Source organism: Chiroxiphia lanceolata, chromosome 11 (genome assembly GCF_009829145.1).
Source record: "Chiroxiphia lanceolata isolate bChiLan1 chromosome 11, bChiLan1.pri, whole genome shotgun sequence".
Lineage (NCBI taxonomy): Eukaryota > Metazoa > Chordata > Aves > Passeriformes > Pipridae > Chiroxiphia > Chiroxiphia lanceolata.
In genome coordinates this window covers 872,067-898,571 of record NC_045647.1, presented here as the reverse complement: position 1 = coordinate 898,571, position 26,505 = coordinate 872,067, and the positions used below count along the sequence as shown (strand labels likewise).

At 46.2% G+C, this 26,505-nt stretch overlaps 1 long non-coding RNA gene across 1 annotated transcript in view; it reads right to left on the bottom strand.

Moving 5' to 3' along the window:
• Positions 1-25,678, bottom strand: part of LOC116792365 — a 49,251-nt gene extending 23,573 nt beyond the window's left edge. Inside the window, exon 1 of the long non-coding RNA XR_004359100.1 lies at positions 25,550-25,678. This is a non-coding gene — a long non-coding RNA (uncharacterized LOC116792365). The remainder of the gene's footprint in view (positions 1-25,549) is intronic.
• Positions 25,679-26,505: the final 827 nt, after the last annotated feature.

The following is a 26,505-nucleotide window of genomic DNA, read 5'->3' as shown; positions in this document are numbered from 1 at the left end:
CATCATCCTGCATCATAACGTCTTTTTGGCTGGTCTCCATCATGACTCACAGTTTAGCAGCTCTTTTGGTGCCATTATAACTTCTGGAGCCTCCTGATCTCAGTGGTACCGTGTCAGAACAGCTGCAATAACTCCCTGCAATGACAGTGGAACTGGGTGTGACTGACTGCAGGGAGAGTCTGGCCATGGGTTCCTTTTCCAATTATTTCTCTAATCCACCTGTGATCTGTTTGTGAGCATGAATCCATCCCATACTATACACACCTGCAATTTCTTATCACTGAGACTGGACTCTGTTGCCACAGTTTCAATTTACACTTCAATATCACAAGAAAGAGATGGAGGATGTGTCTTGCCCTGACCAGCATCTCAATGTTCTGGATTACAAAACTGCCTCCCCAGAACTGAAGAACTCACTTATGGTGCCCTGGTTTCATGTAGAACTGGGTAAGGAAAAGATATTTTGAATCACTGATCATTCCAAGAAGTGCTATAAGGGGAAAAAAAAAAAAAAAAGGCTGACTAAAATAAATGTTAACACACTGATGAATCAAAAAGTTCAGATGTCTGGTTTAGGCTAAATATATCTATTTTTTTTCTCTTGGCAATTTTCAATCTTACACTTATCAATGTGACACTGAATGTTCTCAGAAGAAAATGGCAAATAAAAATTCTGAATGAAACATCAATAAATCAAGTAAAATAATACAGTTTTAAAGCCTCCATCTGCTGTATAACTCACAATTAATGTGTTTTCAAATTGTGCTGGGATTAAATTTATATTTCTATTGAGAAAATCTTGTGCAAAAATGTTCTCCACTCTCAAATTGAAATATTAGAACAAGTGCTAATAACAAGTTCTCTTCCAATCCTAATTTCTAACAGCCTCCTTGAAATTAATTTTTATTTCCTGATATCCTTAAGAATTTCACTTCCACACATTTAAATTGGTGAAAAGAAGCTCCTTGAACACAATCTTGTCCCACAGTGAGGGACACAGAGGGAATAGGTCCCACCAGGAAGTCTCTATTTCTGCTTCAAACCCATATTTTACTTTTCACCCAACATATTTTAAAATTTCAGGTTTTCACCAAGGCCTTGGCTCTCCAGCCATATTTCCCGTGGGATGGGAAGAGCCTGGAAAGATCATCCCCAGACCAAAGCCAGGTAAGCTGTGACAGCCTTGGTCTGCAGCAGCCTGTGGAAAGAGCACAGGGAATTCTGGATAATGGGAGAGGCTTCAGCCAAGGACACAGTTACTGTCCAGGCTGTGTGACCACATCCCACAGGCACAGGGTGCAGTGAAGTCACACTCTTTGTGTGGGGTTGGTTTGTTCTGGAATCCAGAGTTCCTCTGACTGCCTTGAATTCACCTGCCATGCCCAGATTCCAGGGTGAATATCAAATATTACCCCCTGTTTGATGGACATTAAAGAACCAGCATTAAAATTGCTTTGAAAATGAAATGCAGCAATGCCAGGAGGCAAATGAACCTCTCGGCCACTCCTGAGTTAATCTGGGCTTTCACAACACCATTTAAGCTGTCTGGGGGAAATAATTGAGTGGAAATCTGTTTAAAGTACTGCACTTTGATTTTATCTAGGAATACAGATAATCAATCTCTGGGCTGAAAGCTGTGGATTACAAAATGTACCAGAGCAAATGGGAATTTTATTGGCTCAGAAATAAACATGAAGGGGCAAGCACAGAGATGACCTTGTGGTGGATGGATGGCAGGGGGGAGGCAAGGCAGCCAGCCCTGCTCCTCAATCATCCCCTGCACCTTCTCAAGGAGCAATCCCAGCTGCTAAAGTGGGAACCAGCCCCCACAGGGCTGAGCTTAGGAACTACCTGTGCTTTGGACAACACTCCCAGGTACAGGGTGGGATTCTTGGGGTGTCCTGTGTGCTGGACTTTGATGGCCCTTGGGGGTCCCTTCCCACTCAGAAGATTCTGTGGTTCTGACCACTGAGCTGGGAGCTGTTTTCCACTGCAGAGCTGATGCTCTGTGCTCCCTTTGCTGCCTCCCACCCTCCCCAGGGGCTGGTTCCAACCACCCCTGCAGCCAGAACGTGCCCCTGGCAGGCACAGCCAAACCAGGGATGGTTCCCCTGGAACAAGGGGCTCCAGGAGAGCTCCTTCCATCCCGTGCAATGAACTCCCCTGTACACACACTGCAGCACGTGAGACACTGTTTGGGAGCTTCAGTGTTCAAGGCTGTCGAACACTGAAAAGGCTTTTGAAAATCTTTCCCCTCCTCAAAAAATTTCTAAGCCACGTTGGGCTTTTTTGTGAAATAGCTTTTTCCTCCCTTTTCAGTGTAATACAATATGTTATTCAAGAGCCAGAGAGTTGTCAGTTTTTATGTTATGATAATCTTCTCAAGCATCCAATTCTATTCTGCTTCTTCCCTTCATGCTGTCACTCACATTCCTGCCTGTCACAAAAGAAAATGGCTGAATACATTAATTACAACTTGTTAGTCCTCCATATAGTTAATGCTATTGAGGAAATCAAATCACTTGGAAAATAGCTAAAGAGAAACAGTTGCTGGTATTGCAGAATCTTTATGTGTCTCACTTCAAAGCTGGAGCTTTGCAAGACAACAAAAATGATTATTATAGAGAATGAGAAAATCAAATACAACTTGATCCTCTACCCTTGGACTGTTTTCTGAATGCATTACAATATATGTTTTCTATCCTGGCAAGAGCAGTTGAACACTTTTCACATATTACCTTCTTTTATGGTCTAATCACAAATACCAGTTCAGAAATTACAGCATAAAAACTTTCTGAAGCTAGGAAGAGATCCAAGTCCCCACTCACACAAACATCCCAGACAACAGTGATGGCTCCATCAATGTGAATAAAAGATAATTCTGTTGGGTCTGAGAAGACAAACAAGTTGCCCTGGGATTAGCGAGGGGAGGTATTGCCATTGCAACCCCCAGGAAGGCTTCTCAGCCTGACTCCTGTGGTTCTGGGCAGGGCTAGAGCTGGATTTGTAACTGGAAAGCTAATTTGAGTTAAACATACACATAACTTATCTTAAAAATGAAGAATTATTTTCTAATCTGAGACTTTACAGTATGGGGATCATTGTTCAGCACAAAGTCCTGACAGCCCATCAGGTGTCCATGGGAGTGAAAAGGAGCTAAGACCAAGTTTTCCATGTGGCCCACCCAGGGAAGCAGCTCTGCAGAAAGTCCTACCAGAACATCTGTGAAGGCTGTGCTGGTAATGAAATGTGATTGCACTCAACAAAGAAAACATCACTGGGATTGGTGCAAGAGCCTCACACACACAAGGGAAAAATGCTGCCCAAATCTAAGCTCTGTTATCTTTCTACCTGAAGAACATTTAATTAGTCTTACATTAGAATGAATAGCCACTTTACATATATTAAACCACTATAATAATGGGAAAAGGTGATAAAATTTTCCAACTTTGAAGAAGTTTTCTGAGCAGCAAGACAAAAATAAAAACACCTTCAGATGACACTGATCTTGTTCCCTGGTGCCAGTCCCAGCTCAAACTCCTCGCTGGGGTGGCAGAGTGGGCCCAGATCAAGTTGTGCTATTTGCACAACAATACCTGGCTGGCAGAGACCTGGCACAGGAACTGCCAGAGCCTGTCTGAGCTGGGAGAAGCCACAGCTCTTTAAGTGTCCAGAGGCTCTGAAAGCATCTGCTCCAGCAGGCTCCCCCTGACTGGGAGAGATGTCAGACACACACAGACCCTTCACCTTGCCCAGGTTTACGCCTCTCCCTGTGCCCCGAGGCTGTTGTGAGAACAGCAGGGCCCAGGTACAGCACTGCCATGGGCTGGGGTCCATTGCTGCCAAGGGAGGCTGGGGCTGCCCCAGCCCTGGGAGTGTCCAAGGCCAGGTTGGACGGGGCTTGGAGCAACCTGGGCTAGTGGGAGGTGTCCCTGCCCATGGCAGGGGGTGGAATGGGATGGGCTTTAAGGTCCCTTCCCACTCAAACCAGTTTATGGATCCCTGGCTATGGGTGTGCTGGGCTGGGACTGGTGGAGCTGGTGCCAGGGCAGATGCTCTGCCCCAAGTGCCCCACACAGCCAGGGTGAGCCTTGGCCTCACTCACACTGCTTTTTGGGTATTTGCTGCAGATGGACATCCTCAGAGCAGCCCCTGGGGCTGAGCTGCCACAGCAGTGAGGGGACAGTCACACTGTCCTTGCACGAAGTGCCCTTTAGGTAAAGCTGTTCTCCCTTCAGCTCCCCAACCACAGCACTGCTATACTTGGACTCCCCACCTTCTTCCTCACTCCTGTTTCTATTAAAGCACAGCCACCTCAGGATGATGAGAAACAAAAGCAGAATAACAATGAAGTGGAAGCAAACAGCTTCCCAGATTCCTGCTAGATCCAGGGGGGCCTTCGCACTGATTATATTATGGAAAGAACAAAGGCACAACTGGCTTCAGAGCTGAAGGTCTTTACTGAATAACTTAGAAGCCAGGAACTTGCCAAAAGTCACCTGACAGGTCAGTGACACAGCTGGTGAAAGCCCTCAGCTCGTTGGTGAGAAAAGTTAACATAAACTTATATAGCAGGTTAACTGTATCCCAGGCCAGATTTATTGGAAACATTGGCAGCAGCAAGAATTAAACAACTCCATGACTAGAGTCCAACCCTTCCCCGTGCTCAGGAGGGCTGTTCTGGGTGAACAGGACAGGGAAATCACTGGCTAAACTGGCACCAAAATGTATTGCCCAATTTAATGGAGCAGATGTCAAATAGCCATTAGCATTACAATGATTAGTAAACTGAAATTATGTCTTATGGGTTTACTGCCTTAGATTAAGCATTAACCTGCCTTAATTAAATTGCATCTCAGTAATTGATTTCACAGTGCTGAACTGTAAATAACAAATTGCAGATGATCTGGGTTTTTATCTGGCAAGATAATGTAAATCAGTTTTAACACATTGCATTACCTCCTTGTCTCCATCCCTCCTACAAGCCTTGTTCTCTCTGCTGCTTTTACCTCCACACACAACCTGCTCTGACTTTACACGTACATTTAATCACTGCTGCTTTCTCCTCCTGAGCTGCTGACAGAGCTGGGTATTCGTAGGGTAGGCAGTACTACTCAGTGTCTGATCACTGCATCTGATGCCTTCTCCTCCCCCTGTAAACCCCCTGGGTGTGCAGACCCTCAGCTCTTTGTTCACTCACACAAAGAGCTCCCACGGCTGTGGAGGGACCCAGAGTGCACAGTGGGGTGGGACTGGGGCAGTGAACAGCCCTGGCAAAGCAATCCTTAATAACATGGGCTTCTCCCAGTTCTTCCTGCACTGGCAACAACTATTCAAATAGAATAACAATTATACCAGTTTTATTTGCTTTTGACTACACTGTTCAATATCCAGTATGTTCAGTGGGAGCAATCAGTGTGACCAAACACTGATCCATTCACTGTCCTGATGCACAGGCAAGTTCTTCCCTAAATAAGGCACTGACAACCCTGGTGTCAATTATAGCCTTTGAAAATAAGGATCAAGAGCAAAACCAGAAGCTTGGGGCAGGAGGGCAGGGAAGAAGGAGAGTGAGCTGCTCTCAGTTCAGACTGCAAAGCTGAACAGGGGAGACCAAAGAACCACCCACCTTCAATCAGCACCAAAACAGGACATGAGGGTGGAAAGGGAGCAAATTGGAAAGGAAAAACAAGAAGAGGTAAAGACCTATGATGAGAAAGGGGTCTTGGGAAGCTGGAGAACAAACAGGAACTAAAGTAATAGTACAGCTGCTGAATGTGGAGGTGGGAAAGCAGCTCTACACTAAGGGCCCTGAGGAGCTGCCACTGTCACTTGATGGTGATCCAAAGGATGATCATAAGGACAAGTGGACCAGGGAAAGAAGGAAATTAAAAGCTCTGGCATGGTGCATGGAGCACAGAGGTTGGTGTGGGGGCTGCACAGACCCCCCAGGCTCACCCTGCCTGCAGCCCTGCCCTGGTGAACTTGGCCATGGCTGAGCTTGAAATTCAGTGACTAGAACCAATTTTAATAACATTTTAGGTTAGAATTTTAAAAATGGTGAAAAGCCATAAACCACCTGGTAAACCTTAAATGCCTTGTACAGCTTTTTTCCCAGAGCAGCCATTAACCAGCAAAGCCCCTGAGCCCCAAGGGCACCATATTCTTCCTTGCAAGGGCTCTGCATTTCCCCTGAGCTTCCCCTCTGCCCTCCAGAGAAGCTGTCAGTCCTAGTACAGCTCAGTGCCACCCACAACAGCAGGTTGAAAAATTGCTTAAGACACATTTTTATCCTGCCCACCTTGGTGCTGCCACCTGCCAGGAGTATCTGTGTTACCCATCAGGCAAAGGAACCCTCCACATCTACCAAACCCTTTTGCCAAAGCAGCTTATGGTGAAGTGCAAGCTCAGAGATGGACTGAGCAGGGAGAAACTCTCCCCAGGACACACAGCTTAGTTGGGAGGATGGTGGCATTTTGAAAAATCGCACACACTTACATTTAACATGCACCTCATGTCTCTGAGGTTTATTTCTGATGAAGGTACTCCTGTAATGAGCAGTGTGAGGAGCCTCAGCAAGAGGCAAAGCTATCAGAGCTCCCTAAAACCCCTGTGATAGCCCAGGCAGGCACTGACTGCATCCATCTAGAATATGAGCTTAGAACAGCACACTAATTATTCATGGGCTATTAGTGTTCCTTTTCCCTGCAGCACAAGACACAAAGAAAGCCTCAGAATCCCGTTTTTCTTCACTTGCAAATAGCAGGAGCAGAATGGAGCAAATTATTCCAAAAAGCACCTCAGTGGAAGTGACAGCACTAACAAAACCCCATTAATAGACCCCCAAACCACATGTTCCTCATAACACATTAGCAGCAAAACCCACCTCCTGCCACAGCCTGTTAAGGAAAGCAAGGCAATGTTTTCATTCTTTTTCCCCCCTCCTTAAATGATTTACAGCTGCATCATTCCAAATCTTTCCACTGTGTTTGCTCTTGAGCTTGCACTGAATTCTTCAGTGTCACATTTTCAGCAGCTGGTTATCACACACCACTGTAACAATTCACAATCAGGAGATAAAACATGGGAACAGCAAAGGGAAGGCCAGAATATTCCAAGAAGGTGCTGCAGGAATCCCACCACTGCAAAGCAGAACGTGGCACCAAGCCCTGCTGCCTGGGCTCCACAGGGGTTTTGGGGTTTAGGCATATGAGTTACATCATATTAGTAGAGTTGGTCAGCAGTTGTTTTAATCATGACTGCTGGGGGGAAAAAACCCAACACCTGGAACATCACCAAATTTCCCCTTCCTCCAGTTGTGCAGTGGAACCCAGAGACTGATGTTTCCCCTCTTACTTCAGGTGGTTTGATACCCACTGAGGCTCCCAAAGAAGCCAGAGCTTTCCAGAGACTGACTGCTCTCCCAGTGGCAAACAGCAACAACCAGACTAAATTAAATTTTAGTGACAGCAATTCCTCTAAGATATCCACTAAAATGCACACCTGTTACCACCTGTTAGCAGGGGCTGTCCCCTGGTCACCTGTGCAGGCAGTGGCCAGGACAGTAGCCCAAGGCAGGAGGGCTGAAGTGGGCAAGGAAAGACAGGCACCACGGAGAAGCTAAAATATCATTCCCTGTGCCTGCTGACACTGCTCCTGTGCATCAGGCTCCATCAAAACCTGACAGGTGACACCTCTACTGGATTTCCTGAAAACCAGCAGCTGTAGAACAAGGCAGCTGCTCTCACCAGCATGCAGGAGAGCCACGAGATAAAAGCCAGACACAGATGGATGAGAAAAAACACTTGCAGATACTCAGAGGTTCTGAACACCAGTGCCAGCAGGAGGGATCAGAGCTGTGCTGCTGAGCTGCCACCAGCAGCCAGGGGGGCAGAGACCCCAGAGCCCCAGGGCTGAGCCCACACTCCAACCCCTGAAAACCCAGCTGAGCACCATGCTCAGGGTTTTCAAAGCACAAACCCAATTAGTTTGCTATTGAATTATACAAAGGCACAGGTCTAGCCAGCTGAAGACAAACCATCCCTTATTAAATTGCCCCAAGATTAATTGCCATGGCAGAAGCGTTGACTTCCTCCAGCTTCAGAAGCACAATAAGTGTCTCATCCTGCAGGAAATGAGGATGAACTGAGCAGAAAAAACCAACTTCTCAGGTTATACCACATACTCCATCCAGTACTGCAGCATGGGGCAGGAGGTGCTGAGGAAATTAGGGAAGGGAAGCAGCTCCACATGTTGGTCACTGTGGCTGAGACCTGTCCTGCATGAGGGCTGCAGCATCGGCTGGTGGCTCACAGGGGACCTCTCCCTGGGGCAGTGACTGGAGCAGTCTGTCACACTACCACAGTATTAGGAAAGATCAGGTGCTATTCTCCCTCCTGTGCTGCCCTTTTGGTCCCAAACTATTGGTCAAATGGCAGAGAGGGCTGTTGAACACCCTCTCTGTGCTACCTGCACCTCAAACGGAATTTCCCTCAAAAAAGCTAAGCAGGTTTCCCAAGCAACTCAGTGACCCATTCCCTGCCCACCACTGCACATTCCCTCCCATCAGCATCCTTCCACCCCACAGAGGTGTGGGTACAAGGAGAGGACTGAGCCCTCTCTCCAGTGCCAGCACTGTGGTCAGACAGCTGTTGGGAGGGTGATAAGGTCAGCAGGATGCAGGGTGAGAACACACTGTGATCTTTGCTCTTCGTACAGAGACAGCCTAAATGTGCCTCAGTGTACTGCTGCTCTCCCAGCAGGAGCTTCACAGTGTTGAAAACCCAACAGAGAAATGGCCCTGGTACACTGAGATCATACCCTGCAATGAGACACTTCCTTCCATTAAGTCACTGATGATTAGCAGATTCTGTCCTGCTGGTTATTTCCTGCTGGATGCTTCTCCGGGATCCTTCCTTCAACCCTTTTCCTATATTTGCAATGGAATCAGCCCCCCCATACCCAGTGACTGTGCACACCTCGCTCAGTGGTGGCATATCACCCCCTGGAATTACTCCCTTTACACCTTGAAGGGACATGCAAAGTGATGTTTTAACAGACTTTCATTGCCCCATGTTCACGTTCATAAAATATTCAAACATCACTTCCCTGACCTGGTGCTGCAGGAAGACAACAGCCTGTGCACAAAGGGGATCCTGGTGCCCCACTCGGTCACTGCCCATCAGAAACACCAGGCTCAGCTCCCCTTGGGCACTGAGGGACTGCAATTTCCTCTCTTATGTCAAAGAGCTCAGATTTTGGCCCCTGTTCTCAGTGGTGGAAGTTCCAGAGGTGCAGAGCAGCAGGGAGGGCACTGCTCTCAGCTCCCCTGAGTGCCCACGGAACTTGGAGCTTTCATTACTCTGAGGTGGCAGGGCCTGGCTGTTTGTGCTCCTGCTCACTCCTCTGAGCAATTCAGCCTCCTCCCTGCACACATCTCTGTCAATTGACATTTCCCAGCTGAGCACATGCTCATCACACAGCTCTGTGTTGTTTGTTCTGCTCCGAACTCCAGTGTGGTTGTATTTCAGCCCACAATACAATTGTCTTGTCCTTTCTAATGAGTAAACATCAAATATGTCTTGCAGCACAAACAAGGGCTGATCCTCAGGTGCTTGGGGGGCTGAACTCACTGACTGCACCATTCAGACCCCCTGACAGTCCAGACATTCCTGGTCCATCGGGGTGTGAGTCAGAGACGACCAGAGCTGATGGCAAAAGTCTCAAGTATTTAAAGGATGTGTATCTACCACTTACAGTTTCAGTGGAAGGCTCAGGAGAGTGGAAAAGTAATTGGGGAGCTGCCTGGGACAGAATTAAGCTTGCTAACACAGCTGGGCAAGATCCAGAGGGCAGTTTAAAGGAAAATGAACTCCACAGGTAACACCCAGTGCACTGGGCCCTGCAGGGATGTGCAAACAGAGTCACAACTCCAGCACCCCTCCATCCCCACAGCACTGGGATCTACTAATCAAAGACAGATGAGGTAGAAAATGCTGGTAACCCAGTACAGTGAGGCTCAGTTCAGATGGAAACTGGAAAACACTAAAAATTAAATGAAGACACTAAAATGGTGACAGTTTCTTTATGTTTGTCAACAGCACCAAGAAACTCCAGTGAAAGCTGCCACCCTGTACTGGTGCCTCTGCCATAGCAGAAGGCAACTGGGGAGTGTGTCTTTAAAGTGCCTTTCAAGTGATTTTAAGTCATATATCAAAATGCTTTTGTTTATATCTTCCTATCAATCATTCACAATGGGAGATTTATCTGTCATTATATATGCAGATGTGGAGGACTAAGAGCTCAAAAAAATTAAACCTCCACAGATTAAACACTTTGATTGGGAGAGTTTGCATCTCTTGTTTGTTTTTAATTAGGAATCTGGATTGTCAGTGCATAATATCCTGTTGCCATCCCTCCAAAGAATAATAAATACAGTCTTCTTGCTATGACTAAGCAAGAGAAATATCACATAGGCTAAACCTGGTTATCTGAGCATTCTGAACACAAATCCAGAGGTTCCTGCTCTCACCCATTTTACATCACCCATTATTCAGTCAAATTCCCACTGCAGTCAATAATTGGTTTAACTTAAGGAGTGAAAGAACTCATAGTACTGATCTCATCCATTCATGTCTTTGCTTTCACCTCAGCAGATCCCACTAAATTTCACCATCTTCCCACCACTGTGCTGATGCTCCTGCAGCAATTTACACCAGCCAGAAGGGACACAAAGCATGATTAAACCCAAAGGCTGCTGTTCCAGCCTTGCTTTGAGTCACTGCAAATGATAAGTTATAAAGCAATTATCTGCACAGTTTACTGTTTTTATGGGATGCACATCCAAGATATTACTGCCACATCATCCCAGAGAAGAGATTCCCAGTTTGTGCCAAATCTACCACTTCCTTCAATCTGATCAGGACCTCAAATGAAAAAATTCATCCAGCAAAATTACTGGATTCACAGACCAAGAAAAGTGAGATTTGCTTGTACAAACTTGAAGAAAAAATCCAATATAAAAATGAAAGAACCCAGAAAGGTCATCTGGAAGCTGAGTGTCTTTCCAGCATCCAGCATGACAAGCAAATTGTGCCTCCAACCCACACTGGCATTACCACCTGCAAACTACTCTGCACTTCATCATAATTCATCATTTAGGATACGAGATGTTTTAATTAGCTCTTCTCTGTTTCTAAAGAGAAATTCCTACCACAAGTAAAAACCTTTAGAATTATTGGCAAGTTAAAGAAAGGTAGAAGATAACTCATTGGGAGGTTTTTCTTTTTTCAAGTCATTAAATGATTGAGATGATAAAAGAAGGAAGAATCTGACAGATTAAACAGTTCTTGAGGAGACCTGTCAGCTTCAATAATTTCAAAGCATTAGAACTGTCAAGCTTTCAAAATAGAAAAGACTGTATCTATAGAAAACAAGGTTCTCCTAATTGGCATGCATGAAAACCCAAATTGGGGCTAAAACTCTGATTAAAGGCTTTTGCTGATTACAGATATTTGAAAGCAACTCCATCTGTGAAGCTGGTTCCCCCACTCTGGAAAACGGTCAGTTCTGACTGTCCCTTGGACTATTCCTTGCATGGACACCCCAGCACCACAGCTGGAGATCAGCTCTCAGCCCAGGAGGGCTGGGGGCTGTGCCTATTTTACCTGACTCAGTGATCCCAGTACCTTCTGATCACCTTCTTATAACTTGGTTCCCTGCTGGAGCATATCAACAGTTCATAAAATTCAGCCCAAATAAACCAAGCCTGCATGGAATATTCTTGGCCATTTCTCTACAAAATTGTAGCTGGATAAAAGGGAGCTTCAAACGAAAATTAGTAACAATGCTGTTCCTCAAAAGGTACCTGTGAAACTACTGGCAAAATTAATTGTTTGTAAGAGCACAGCAAGAGAAATACCAGTTTGGGCTGAAAATACCCATGTTCTGCTGCCTGATATAAAAATATCTGATATCAAAACAACATAAAAGGTCTAGTTCTATTTGTCCCCCCCAATGAAAACAGGCAATGATTGCAGTAATTCCACCCTCTCAGTCCTGGCTGGCACTGGCAGACCCCAAGCAGGCACTTCCTTGGCTTTTCCCGAAACAGGCTCTGAACCTCCACCCCCAAGCAGAGTTTTATCCCCAGACTTTCATTCCAGCTGCATCACACACCAGTTTCATCCACTGACTGTGCTGCACGTGGGTTCATAACCCGGGGAGTCCATTAAATCCCACAGCTGCACACACCCAGTAAAACCAAGTGACTCTGCTGGCTCCAAAATACACAGACCTGGGCAACAAAACTCCCAAGTGGCTTTCTCCGAGCCACCACCTCTCCCAGGAGAACTCCACCAGGTCAGAGAGCTACAACAGGGATTTCATTTGTCATGTTTGCACTTCCCAAATCTGACTTTCATGGAGAAGTGCATCCCACAATGCATGTCAGCCTTTATTAACCTGATTTTCCTCTTCCTCTCCAAAGACATTTAATGCTTTAGTAATGATCAATATTCTTGCTCTGATGATAAACAGAGACAAATGAGCCTGTGCAGCCTGGCTGGGATTTGTAATTACCACCTCCATAGGCATCCAATTCCAGCTGATGGGAAGGTGACAGGAGCTGCCTGCTGGCTCTGACAGAGATGCATTTGCAGCGGGCACTTGGCTTGCAGCTGTCAGGGGCTAATTTCCTCCACCACATCCAGTTCACTGTTTCCAGCACAGTCCAGCATGTCTGCATTAAACAGGAACACCAGGACATCCCTCCTAATGGAATTACTGAGGGAATAGTTCAGAGGCCCATCAGCTGCCATCTCCCCCAGCATGGGTTTGTCTGGGACAGTGTGGGATTGATCCATCAACACCCAGGGCAGAGGTGGCTGTGGCAGAACAGAGCAGGGCTGCTGGTTTGCTTCATTCCCAACACCTTCCCTGGGGGCTGGACAGGCTTCAGGTAGCAAAATGCACAAGCTGAGGACTGTGATGTCTCCTCTGTTCTGTGGAGGAGAAGAGCACTGCAGTCCTGGCCATGACTCAGGTCCTGGCTGCTGATCCACTTCAGGGGAAGGTGTCCCTGCCCGGGACAGGGGGTGGAACAAAATGAGCTTTAAGGTCCATTCCAACCTAAACTGTTCTATGATTCTCTGAACAGAACAAGATTGGGATGGGGAAGAGGGAAGGACTCAAAAGACTTCAGCACCTCCAGGGAGAACAAGCCAGAGCCATGTCTCTGCTGGGTTTGGATGAAATTAGTTGAAAAGCAGGGTTTCCTTCCCCAGTTTCCTCTCAGAAAAGAAAGATCAGATGGCAAAATCAGGGGGCTGGTGGTGGGGTGCAGCAGGTGAGACACCCAGGATGGGGACCCTGCCCTTGTCCAGCACCACCCAAACAAAACAAGATTCTGAAAAATCTCATTCCTCATTTCCCTTCATCAGAAGGGAAAGATCCCTCTTACTGGCCATCACTGGGTGATTTCAAGAAAGAACCTTTGCTTGCTGCGTACAGCAATGCACATCAGTGACTTTAGCACTGCAGAGAACACAACTGAATGTACTGCACCCATCTGTTTGTGGTCCCCCTTTCAGCACAACACAGCAGCCCCAGAAAACTTGGGTTATTACAGCCCAACATCAGTGTCACCCAGACAGATGAGGTGCCTCTCAGCTCCCACGTGCTCAACCATTTCAAGTGTATTAAGTATAATTGTGGTTTCATTATACTGATAAAACAAAGAGGAGATTCTGATGCCTTTGATCTTGTTTAGGAGCGATCAGAAATCATTGTTATTGTTATAAAGAAGCAAACATCTGTATTAGCAGCTTTTCACTGAAATGATCCTGATTCTTTATGTATGCATACCAGAGTGCCAACTTCAAAGGAACTCCACAAACTTACAGCAGCTAAAGATGCAGACTCAGATTTTTCTTTCATATTATAAACTGAATAGGACAGATAAAAGCTTTACTAACCTTGGGGTGCTCTTCCTCACAGTGCCAAAGGCTCCCTGACATACATAAGGGAGCCACATCCAGCACACCAAGAACAAACACAAGTTGATGCTCTTCTCACAGATCACATAAAAGAATTTTAAATTCCTTGTTTGGAATCTGAGCTTAAAGAACTCAGTTTTTGAACAGTGACAGAATATACAAGTGTGATACTTCCCTGATGTCCAATCTTGCCTGGGCTGGCCAAGGAAATGTTAATAGTGGTAGACATGGCAATATATTGAAATAAGAGTTATTATTCTCCGTTGCTCTGCAAGATGAGACCTTAAGTGTAGGTCCTGAGCCACAAATGGAGCCCAAAAGGAGAAGGGGCTGCCTGTGTGAGGAGGCAGGAGGAGCAGCACAGTTCCATCCATTGCTACAGGTTTGTGTTACAGAGACACCACTTCCCTCCCAAAGAAAGGACCATCCTGGGAGCACAATTACACCCTGTGAGACAGCTATTTCCATCACACCTTAAAAGCATTCTGTATTTGTGCTTCAGGAGCTGCTCCTGGGTTAGCTCATGAGCTCTCTGCTGTGCACCACAAAAGGTGTCATTTTGGGTTTATGGTTTGATCTGCATGGCACAGACAGAGCTGCAGAGGGGAAGGAGCTTCTGCAGACCTGAATGCAAAAGACTCGCACAGCAGCAGCAAAGTGGGGCTGGAATCCTCTCCCCCAGCCCCAGGAGTGCCTCTCAGCCCCAACAGGCACCTGCCTCACCCATGCCCAAGGAGCTGACCCCTAAATCCAGGACACTGCTCTGAGCCCCAGCCAGCACACATCTCCTCATCCCCCTGGGGAGCACAGGGAGCCCCTTCCCACTGCCAGGCACACACCACCACTTCTAACACACTTCTTCGTGATTTACCTCACCTCAGGCACCAGCAGATCCCTCCTGGCCCTGTCCCACCAGGGCCACACCCCACAGCCCTTTCTGGCTGACCTGTTCTGTCTGCTGGAGGTGGCATCCCACAGACCATTCCTGGTGTTCAGGAGGTGGCATCCCACAGACCATTCCTGGTGTTCAGGAGGTGGCATCCCACAGACCATTCCTGGTGTTCAGGAGGTGGCATCCCACAGACCATTCCTGGTGTTCAGGAGGTGGCATCCCACAGACCATTCCTGGTGTTCGGGACCTCCAAAGGACCCAGGTACAACATGGGCTGCCCTGTCAAGGCCATAACAGGACAGTGGCAGGAGACTTCCAGAGATTCCAGGGGTCCTATTTCTACTTTGCAAAGCAAATCCAGCCTCCAAGCAGCACAACCCACAACCCCAACCCTACCCTGAGAGCTGCCACATGGAGGTTCATGCACTACACACACACATATATCACCCTCCTGTCCACTCCTGCTGAGCCTCAGCCACGGGTTCCCAGCAGCTCCTGGGGACCTGCAGCACACACATTGCACCACAGCCTTGGAAAATCAAAGCATGCTCAAAAATTCAGTACTTCCACATAAATGTGATACATTTCCTGAGGAAAAAAATTAAGAGATTAAATCTAGGTAATTATTCAATTAGCAATTGTTATGTATACAAGAGAACCTGATTTATGGGCAGCTGTTCATACAGGCAACTGCTTTAATTGGACAATGTGCTCCTGGCTTCTCCCCAGACTTGGCTGTTTAATTAATGTTAAACAGTTCAATACCCATTTAACCTACCAGCATATGGAGAATTTAACTAACACTGCAGAGGGAGGAGAAGTCTATTCATTTCTAACTGTACTGTAATAACAGCAAGCAGGTCTGAAGTGCACTGAGGTGCAAACCTGTGAGGTGAAATGGATTCAACACCAGTAATATGCCCAGATCTCAAAAATACAGTGGCATCAACTTTGTTCTCACAAATTGTGTGCAACCATCTCCCTTCCCCGTACAATTTCCAGAAATAAGAAAGGGGGGCAGAAAAAAACCCAAAACAAAACCAGTGGGCATCAGGACATGACAAGATGAGGCATCCTGCAAAGCCACCCAGGAAAACAGAATCAAGGATCAGCCCCAGATGTCCCAGTTTTCAGTGCACAGCACTAACTGCAGAAAGGTTCTTCTCTACTGCTGCTGACACAAACAAAAGTGTTCTGAAGTTCTGCTGCAGAGAATATAAATTAATTCTGGTTCCATTTTTACAAGGTCAGTAAGTGTAAATATCTCCCCACACAGATCAAGGTACAAACTGAAGCGTTAAAGCACAGAAGCAACTCTTGTTCCAGGTCAGACAGCAGGTCCCAGTTGGTCTGTTCCAGCTACTCAGTCCATTGGGACACTTTTGAACCCAACTCTTATTTGAAATTCAAAGCTCACAGAGCAGCATTTAATAATCCCATAAAGCATTTTGTTTCAACTGAGAACAAAGGTTTCAGAGGTACTTACATTTGCTATGAATAAAATCTTAATGTCAAGTTTCTTAAGTAAATAGCATCCTAACTAATATTCTTAGTAAGTGAAAATTAAACCTGACACTCAGCTAAAACACTTTGGTTTTAAAATCTCACCATTGCTAAGCCTTAAAAAGGGGGACATTCTGTTTGAAATTGTAAATGATTTGTGTCCAGTGTATGATTACCTATCAGGGATTTATTTACTGTGAGTTATGTGTGACAGAGCAGACTCACAGACTCACTGGGTCACACAGCCAAGACACAAATAAAAGCAAACCTCGACTCCTGACAGTGGAGCCAGTGTGTGGGTCTGAGGTGCTCCTGCAGATGATGATGATACATCAGTGAAAATGGGCAGGTCTGTAAGGAAAGGTTTGTTCATTCTGGCCACACTCCAAACCCTCTGGAAGAGCCAGTGCAGCCCCTGAACCTGTTCAGCCCCCGGAGCTCAGGAATGGAGTTTGGCTCTGACTGGACTCTGTGGAGGTCCCTGATTTCCACAGAACAGCACAACAGGAGCCTGGGGCGGGGCAAGAGTAGTAGTAACAATATTTCTCTTTAAAAAACAAATAAACGGAGTTTCAACTGAGGTAGTGCCACTGGAGCTGGACTAATTTACAGCAGTTCAGGATCCTCTGGAGAATCAGTCAAGAACGGCAGCAGTGCACCTCAGTACAGGACCGAGCCTCGAGCCCTGGAACCTGCAAACAGCCTGCACCCAGGGGCCCCTCAGCCAGCATGCAGAGGGCTCAACACCAGCAGTCTGACTGCATCAGCCCTGCAGGGCTGGCAGCACATGCCCAGAGCCTTGTGACCCCCTAAAAGGTCTGGATTCCTTCTTAGGCGTGGATACCAAATGCAACAACCAGGCTACTGCCTCTGAAACAACCCCAAAGAGAAGCAAGGCTTGGGAAGGAGAGGTGAGAGATGAGATCAACACTGCTCAGGCAGCTGGGGAAAAAGGCTCACAGTCCATCACAGCTGAACCTGACAGTGCAGCTGTTGGTTCCATGCAGTTAAAGATGTTCCCCTTCCCGCAGCTCTGCCTGGCATGAAAATAAGCAGAACTAAACAAAGTCAACTCGTGAGCGAGTGTCGAGTGCAACGGCACAAGCAGAGCGAATCTGCTGGCAAACCTTTGTAGTTATTTATTCAAGTGCCGAAAAAACAATCACTCCCAGCTCAAATGGGCAAACACGGCAGAGCTGAGCAGCAAACAGCACAGAGGGATCATCAAAGATTTGCTCTTCTGATCTCCGATAAACTCCACTATTAGAAACCTTCCACCCCAGCGCTTTCATGTGCAACAACACATTAAGCACTAAAACACAGATTACAAAGGAAATACACTGTGTAAGAACTATTTTCCTCTCTCGAGCATCACTTTATTTTAAAAGGCATCTTTGCAGATGCACAGAATGATGCTTTAGTTTGAACTAGAAACAACCCCAGCTCAGGGGGTCCAAAACCCAACTGCCATGAGACAAAATTGTTTTCATTTCAGGGTGAGAGAACATAAACAGGTTTGAATTCAGCTTCATTTGAACACCTCCTGCTGAATTGTCCTCTCCAGCAGCAAAAGCAAAACCCAGTTTGTATCACCTTAGCAACAGGTCCCACTGGCTCCAACCTATGTGAGCTTATTCATGGCACCCTGGAAGCAGCAGCATCCCTCAATCCCAAACACCAATTCCTGGTCTGGGGGAAGAATCCCTTTAAATGAGAAATCAGGTTGACCTCAGTGACTCATCCAAGCCTTGCCTGTTGTCCTCACTGATCCTCTGAGCTCCCAAGAGCAGGGAGTGATGGACCTGTTTCCCATGGAAAGGCAGGTGGTGCCACCTCCCTGTACATGGGGACATCCACAGGCTCTCTCACCTGTTCTGCCCCTTTGCAGGCCACTTTCTGTCACACACAGCAAGATTTCATTACTCCAGTCTGTCCTTAGGTTTAGACAGGTTTGATATAAATATCAGCCAGTGAGGAAGAGCAGCCTGGATTAAAGGCCACCCTGTAAGGGTGCCCTGGTAGTACCTAAGGGTCCACCTGGGCAGTGCCCAAACACAAAATAAGACCACTCTGGACCCCTGAACTTACAAAATACCCCAAATCCAACCATGAAGGCAGGCTGGGTTTGTCTGTTCCACCTACATTTTGATGTAGAGAAAATGGAAGAATTACGTGAGGAAAATGAAAACGAAGAGATTTTTCCTGTATATATAAAGTTTGTGTCACACTTGATGGCTCCTATGAACAAAAAATGTTCATAATATTGTGAGCCTGAGAAGAAATTTCCTTTTAGCTCCCTGCAAATGAGGTCAATTCCTTTCTTAGGCAGTTTTTGACAGGTTAATATTCATGCTCAGCTGTGTGAGAGCTGGGGATGTATAGCTTGTCAAGGGCCCTGACTTCTCAGGTTCCTCACAAGGCAGACCTGGGCAGGCACCTTCCTCTCCCCCAGCCCCTGATCAGTGCAGTGAATGACCAGGTAAGTGAACCCAGGGTCCATCTCCTGCCTGGCCAGGTACAGCTGCAGTGCTGCTGTGGGAAATGCCTGAATTTGTGTCAAATTCGGGTATTTGTGCCTCTGCACCAGAGAGGGCTCTGAGTCAGACCCATACGAGCAGTGAACACACCCCCTCCAAGTCCCGCTCCCAGAACAGCCCTGCCGTGCTGGGGAAGGAATAGACTCTCCCTGCCCTGGGCATACACCAGGTACTTTATTTCACACCTACACAGGCCCCTGGGGCCAAACACCGAGGTCACAACAGCATTTCTAGTTTGCTTCCTCATCTTGTTCACAGAACTTCATCTTTCACCTTTCCCATCTCTTCCAGCACCATCTAAACTTCTCTCACATTTTCTTTTCAATATTTCCATGCAGTAACAGACAGGTACATGAACCTGCTGGGGGCAACAATTATGTTTCCTGTAAACACACAGTTTGTTTGGCACAATATCCCCACAAACATTTTACAGCTTATAAATTCTCTGAAGTTTTGTCAATAAAAACTGAGCAGCAGCTTGTGGGTTTTCTATGGGTTGTTGGTTTTTCTTTAAACACTTCATTTTCCCCTTTCTCCAGATTGTCTTTTCTATCCTAGTAGAAACATAACAGAACTTTGTTAAATACTTGCTGAATGCTATTTAATATTAGAGATAACAGGCCCCTGCTATGCTCTCTAACGTGACACAGTTCTGTGCACAGCAACAAGACTGTTCCACACAACATTGCAAATTGATAATCAAACACTTACCAGTGTTCTCTCTCATTTATCTAGCTACTTACATCAAAACTCCTTGAAAGTAGGTTGCCCAGAGAGGTTTGGGACTCCCTATTCCTGGAAGTGTCCAAGGCCAGGCTGGACGGGGCTTGGAGCAACCTGGGCTAGTGGAAGGTGTCCCTGCATGGCAGGGGGTGGAATGAGATGAGCTTTAAGGTCCCTTCCAACCCAAACCATTCCAGGATTCTATGAAAATTTCCCCTAAATAAGTTCTGATGATTTCTCCTTCCTTCAGGAGCAGTAGCTGCAGTCCAAAGGGTCACAAAAGGTTTCCCAGCAAAGACACCACAGCTGCTGGACACCATCTGAGTTTTCCCAACAGACACAGAGCACAAACCCCAGACTGTTCCCCTGCTGCCCAGCTGAACTTCCTCTCCCAGCACCTTCCACAACAGCTTTGGCTCTGAGTCTCAATTCTTGCCCATCAGAGCAAACCCTGTGTAGCAGCACGAGGTGCTGTCCTGCACCAACACACCTCTGCACCCAAACCTGCCGTGCTGTGACTGTGCCACCACCCAGAACAGGTGCCAGCCAGCACAGACCCCCAGACCAGGCACTGCAGTACAATCACCCCAAACCCACTCAGATTTAGGGCTTTTAAGTACAACAGCATTTCTTTCCATTAACCCATTCCTCACAAGTTTGGGAGTAGCAATACCCAGCACCAACAGAAACAGGAAAGTGCCTGGAGAGACAAGAGCTGTTGTGTAAGACAGACCCATCCCCTCAGTGTAACACTTGCCCTGCTGTGCCTGCATTGGTCACAAAAAACTCCGGTAGTTTCAGATCAAAGCTCCAAAGCTACTCAGCATGTGAGAAACATCACCAGCTCTTCCCACTCCCACATCTTAGATCATCCTGTGCCTTTTGCTTCTTGGTGTTGTCACACACACAAACCAAGCTACAAGTTTCTTTTGGAGAGTTAATAAATCACCATTTTTCTCCAGCAGCCTCTTCCCAACAGCATGTGTGTGTTCTACATGCTGGAGACAAACAGGTCCCCAAGGCAGCCAGAGACTGGTTTGATGTCTTGGAATATTATGGATGGGGCCCAGTGGGAGGCTTAGAACAGACAAGACAAATCAGATGCCAACCCCCGAGGACCCCCCCGGGACGGCCCCGCCTCGGCACAGACGGGGAGGAGGAGGAGGAGGAGGAGGAGGGTGGCAAAATTGATGCTGGGCAGCTACAGGCTGCAAACCTGTGCACCACAGACAGGCCAACAGTGACAGATTGAGCCAAAGAAACCCTTCACTCTCCAAGTGGAGTGTGCAAAACAAGTACAGACCTTCTCTGCCAGTTACACAGGAGCTTTATCCATCATTTTGCCTGGTGCCTTTTGCTTCTGCTTCATCTAAGGAGACATCCCATTATTGTTAATTTTTTCCTCGTTTGGTACATCTCTGCAATATGAGCTTCTAAGACCCATAGTTTTTGGAGTTAGTCATCTGTTAATCAGTGGAAGATAAAATCAGCCGGATTTCATGAAGTGCTTAGAGTATTTTGAAATTAATTGCAGTTTGGTTTTTTTGTTATTCTAGGAGACCTTTCAAAAGCTTCAGATAATCTGTGTCTTTTATCAAAATGACAAAAATTTTAGTGGTTTTCTGTGAGCTGCTGCCTTCTGACAGTGATCCAAAGGCATCTCACCCTTTGGGGAAAAAAAAATAAATCAGTTTTCCATTCCTATTTTCAATAACAAAATAAGGAGTTGAATTCCAGCTAAGCTCTGCCTCACCAATGGAAACAAAGCTACACCACCTGAGACAGACACTAATTGCCACTTCACTTATTTACATCTATTTTCTATATATTTTGTTGATTTCTATGGCAGAAATCCCATTTTTCTGGCAACCACTGAGTACTGGGGGGATGTATCAGCCTCAGTGCACCAGTGAAGGAGCAGGACTGGGATGAACCCGGAATGAACTGAGGTCTGTGTATGGAGTCAGAAACTAACACTGAGAAAAATCACATCTTCAGAAAGAGAAAACACCAAGCAGAGCAGCTGTTGCATTTTTAAACAACCCATAATCCCCACTAAATATTTCAGTTAATGAGTGTGTCTGTGATAATGAAGAGATGCAGCCTGTTAGGAAATACATATCTATTTTTAAAGGTTACCATTTATAATTGTTTAGCTTTGTGCCTCCCCCGGTTCTCCCAAGCAACTAGTTTTGAAAGATGGGGATTTTCAAATTGCTCCTTTCTACTTAAAGAAACTCCCGTGTCACAATAAAATTCCACAATGTTTGGTTGCAGCTTCTGTGACTTTTTTCCTCATATCACAGTTTTCATTTGCCATTAAAACAAGAAACTGAGGCACTTCCCAATTTATCATGCACATATATGTGTGTTTAACTTCCCATAATCTCATCCTCCCGTCGTCTTCATTTTGCTCTGACTACAACAAACTGCTCATCCCCTTCCCACTGAGCTCACTGAGGTGGAGCCAGTGCTCAGATGGAACAGGGCCCCAGGCAGCCCTGGGCAAAGACAAGACCCATCTTTCAGAAGAGGGAATGAGCAGATTTCAGGAGCATTTACAAACATGTTCATCTTCCCGTGGCAAGGGCTGTGAATTCACAGCCTGCTGGACAGAACCTGCCTGAAATCAGAGGATTCAGAGCTACAATTTCTCCTCGCTACAAGGAAACGCATTGAAGAAAGTGATGACTGTTATTGTAACACCAGGAAATCCAATAAAAATGTGGATATCCACTACTACTGGAAACTTTCATATTCTTATTAAATATTCTCCCCATTTTTATATGACATGATTTTATATTAAGGCATAAAGGACAAGATTCTTCAGTTCTCAGAGATATTAAAGCCTGGGCAGGCTCTGTGGGCACTGCACTGCTTTACTCCTCTCTGTCACACAGGGATAGGGAAGGCATGACCTGCCCCAAAGAAGATGGATGTGTGAGGAGAAACTGAGAACACTGGTGTTGTTCTGAGCAGGGAATCCAGGAAATCCCACTGAACCTGTTGGTCAGATGCTCTGATTTCTGTAACTACCACGTGCCAGAGAACACAGGTGGAAGGTTCTGAGCCAGCTATTAAGGTGTAACCACGCTGGATTCTCCACCACCTCCCTTCCAAAAGGACACAGTCCTTGCTGTAGGGCACAGTGTGTTCTACAGGCTGCAGATTTTCCTGCCATTTCCCAGGAGAACTGAAGGCACCCAAATCCTTCCAGAGTTTTGGATGCTCCAATTTAAAGTCAGTGGATCAGTGAGAGACAGCAAATCTGCCACAAACAAAGCAAATTCTTAATTATTCAACCACCAGTGGTTTTGCTCTAATTAAATCAGCAGTTCAATAAATAGCTACTAAAGTCTGCAACAGATCCCAGTTCTCAGAGTTTGCCTCCAACCTCAGCTTCCATTTATATTTCCACCTGATTACTCTCACTCAGAGATACTTAAACCTTCCTACAGATCCATAAACATTCAAAGCTCTGCAGAAGGAAAATACCATGTTTTTCACAGAGGAGCTTAAGCGAGTTCCATGTAAAAAGAAACTCGGGGGTAGAAAATTCTCCTAAAAAACTAAGCACGTGCTTGTTTTATAGCAGCTCATTCCAGAATCCATTCCAAGGGACAAGACCAGGATCAATATCCCATCAGAGAAGATTGCCAAGGTACCTGGTGAGGGTGAGAGCCCTGAGCTGCTGCAGGCACATGAACAGAGACCTGCCCCTCCTGCCTCCCTCCGTGCCCAGAACCCGGCTGGGAGAGTCACACCCCTGTAGGAATCACCTCCCCATCGGTTCATTATCACAGAGATCACTACGGGTGATCTTACAATCAGCACTATCAGTTAATTATCACACAGATCACTACGGGTGATCTTACAATCAGCACTTCATGTACCCAGAGTAGTTCAGCTCAGAAATGGGTTCGTTCTCCCCTGAGCCCCCCTCGCTCTCCTCACCCCGGTGAGGACTCTGCTCCTGAGAGCAGCAAACCCAGCTCAGCGCCCAGCCCAGGCAATGCCCCAGGGAGGATTCTCTCTACTGCCTTAGCACGATCATGCAAAACATGCAAACCAAGTCACATCATTGAAGAATTAGGCATGAATTCCCTCCATTATCTCCCACCCATCAGGCTCCCAGAGTTTGCCTTCTCTCTCAGGTAGCCCTTGTGAGCTGTCCTTGGCCAGAGAGAAACTGGGAGTTCCGAACTGTCTGAGCTCCTTTAGAGACCTTCAGCTTGGTTGTGTAAGAAAGATTCCCAACATTCATAAGGAGGCAACACATTCTTAAATTGTTAATATTAAATTGCCCTGGAAAAGATACTGGAAATTCAATTATGTGAGATATAAAAGATAAATTAAAAACACCCAATTCATAACACAAGGTCAGAAGAGGAAGAAATCACTGGCTCCACTTAAAACCATATCAAACAGCTCTGTAACACAGTCATAAGAGAAAAGGCAAACATTTTCCATTACTCAAACCATTTTTCCATCTGCAAAGATCCTAGGGTTTTTGTGACCAAGCTAATCAGGTATTCAAACAGCTCCCATCTCCTCCTCAAGGTCTAAATAATCTTACTTTTGTGATTCAGAGGTAAATTCAATGTTTACAGTATTCAATTAATCTCCAGAGAGCTGAGAGAGCTCAGAACGTCTCGGCTGGGCAAACGGGAAAGGAAAAAACAGAAGCTGAATGTGAGCCTTGTTTGTGCCATCAGCCCTCCCTGCAGGGCCTGGGAGGTGATTCCAGGGCTGTCCCTTCCTTGGGTGGGTGTTTGGTCCCTCTGTGGGAGCAGAAGTGAACCCAGAGGGCTGAACCAGCAGCACAACTCCCCCCCAGCCTCCCTCTGCTCACACTTCAGAGCGTGTCACCCTCCCAGACACCACGAGGAACTCCTTCGAGGGACATCTTCAGCCAGGAAACTGCAGAGCAACAGGATTTCACACATTTCCTGCTCCTCTCTTCCCAAACACAACAGAGGGGTTTTTCTGCAGACCCCAATATTCAGACAGATAGGCTGAGCTGGAAGGGACCCTCAAGGGCCATGGAGTCCAACCCTCAGCCCTGCTCAGGACCATCCCGGGAGTCACAGCTGCCTGAGAGCAGTTATCCAAACTAATTCACAGCACTGCTGCACACCTGTAAAAATACTGATAAAGGTTCAAGTAGGGCCCTGTTTATTCCCCTTGTACCAGAGATATCCATTTGAAACACATTCAGAACATCAAACAAAGCACAGACAAGAGAAAACAGACAAATCACCACAGGAAGCACTGAAGGCATCTCCAACTCCTTCCTACCCCAAGGTTTCAACAGTAGTGATAGGAAACTATATTAAATTATAGAATCATGGAAAGGTTTGGGTGGGAAGGGACCTTAAAGTTCATCTCTTTCCACCCCCTGCCCTGGGCAGGGACACCTTCCACTGTCCCAGGTTGCTCTAAGCCCCATCCAACCTGGCCTTGGACACTCCCAGGGATGGGGCAGCCACAGCTTCTCTGGGCAATCTCAATTAAATTAAACCAACAGTTTTTGTTGCTAAAAAGAAAATGGGAAAAAGGTGATACTCAAGTTGGACTTCACAATTTTTCACTTCAAACACTAAAAGACAAATTTAGATTTACTTTTAACACATAATTATAGATGATGCCAAGGCTTATTCAAGCAAAGTTCCCTGACAGTGTGGTCTGTGATTGTCCTGTCCCAGCCTCTGCACCAGATACACCACTGTCAGACTTAATTGTGGTTACATGAAGCAAGACAAATGCATTCAAACATGCTGCCATATTACGTTAACAGATCTGAAGTTTAGTGCATCTCATCCCATTACATCTTAAACTGATTTAATTCTGTGCAATGCAACATGACAAATTAGTGAACTAAGGATAACCAGCCTGTCTACCTGATGTCTGGTTAGTTTGCAGCTGAGGATCACTGGAGGGAGAAGGGAGCACGTGCCCTCTCTGCTGACTGTCCAACAGGGCTCCTGTCCCTGCCAAGGCATCACCCCAGAGGCTGCATTTCCATCACTGAGCACAGACTCTTTTAGAAGGCTACCAAGGCAAGTAGAATCATCTCCCATGTCACAGACAGGTGGTTTAGCAACAAGTCTAGAGGCACAGCCAAAGTCAAACAAAACCCCTTTGTGAACACTGTCTTCCTACCATCCTCCAGCCAAGGTTTTAACCACAGGATAATCTTTATCAAATATTTGTATTGCAAAAATCATATGTTACAGTAGGAAAGAATTTACTCAAAAGTGTTTTGAAGACAGAAAAGATTCTCTCAAATTATTAAACTGATTTCAGTGAGATCCTTCTGGCAGAGCCATGAGAAGCTGTTACACTCTACAGTAAGTCTGGTCTCTCAGATGAGGGAGGAGAAAGACAAGCAGCCCACACCCCTCCAACTTCTGGCACTTATCTCATCCATGCCAAACTGGGCTTGAAATTCAGAATCCAACTCCTCAGTGGCTCAGAAGCAAAAGCAGGGAGAGAGGGAAAAGACAATTGGGCAAGAAGTTGCACTGCTGGAAAGTTATCAGTGACCTCTGAGCAAAACAATTTCTGCAGCTTGAGGACACACTCAGGGACCTGTGATGGTTGAGCCCCTGATGCACCAAACCTGGGTGTGAAGGTTGGCAGATTGAAGCCATTGACTTGATCAGCTTCAGGAAGGAGAACACCCCGTGTTTCAAACTCAAAAGCTGTTCCATTTTCATCTGACTGGAGCTTTAGTCTGGCCTCATCCTATGACTTGTGATCAGTGTCTCAAAAATTCAATTAGAAACAAAGACAGAGCTGTAAGACAAATACAGACACTCTCAAAGCCACAGTCTGTTCCACTTGCCTTGTTTCA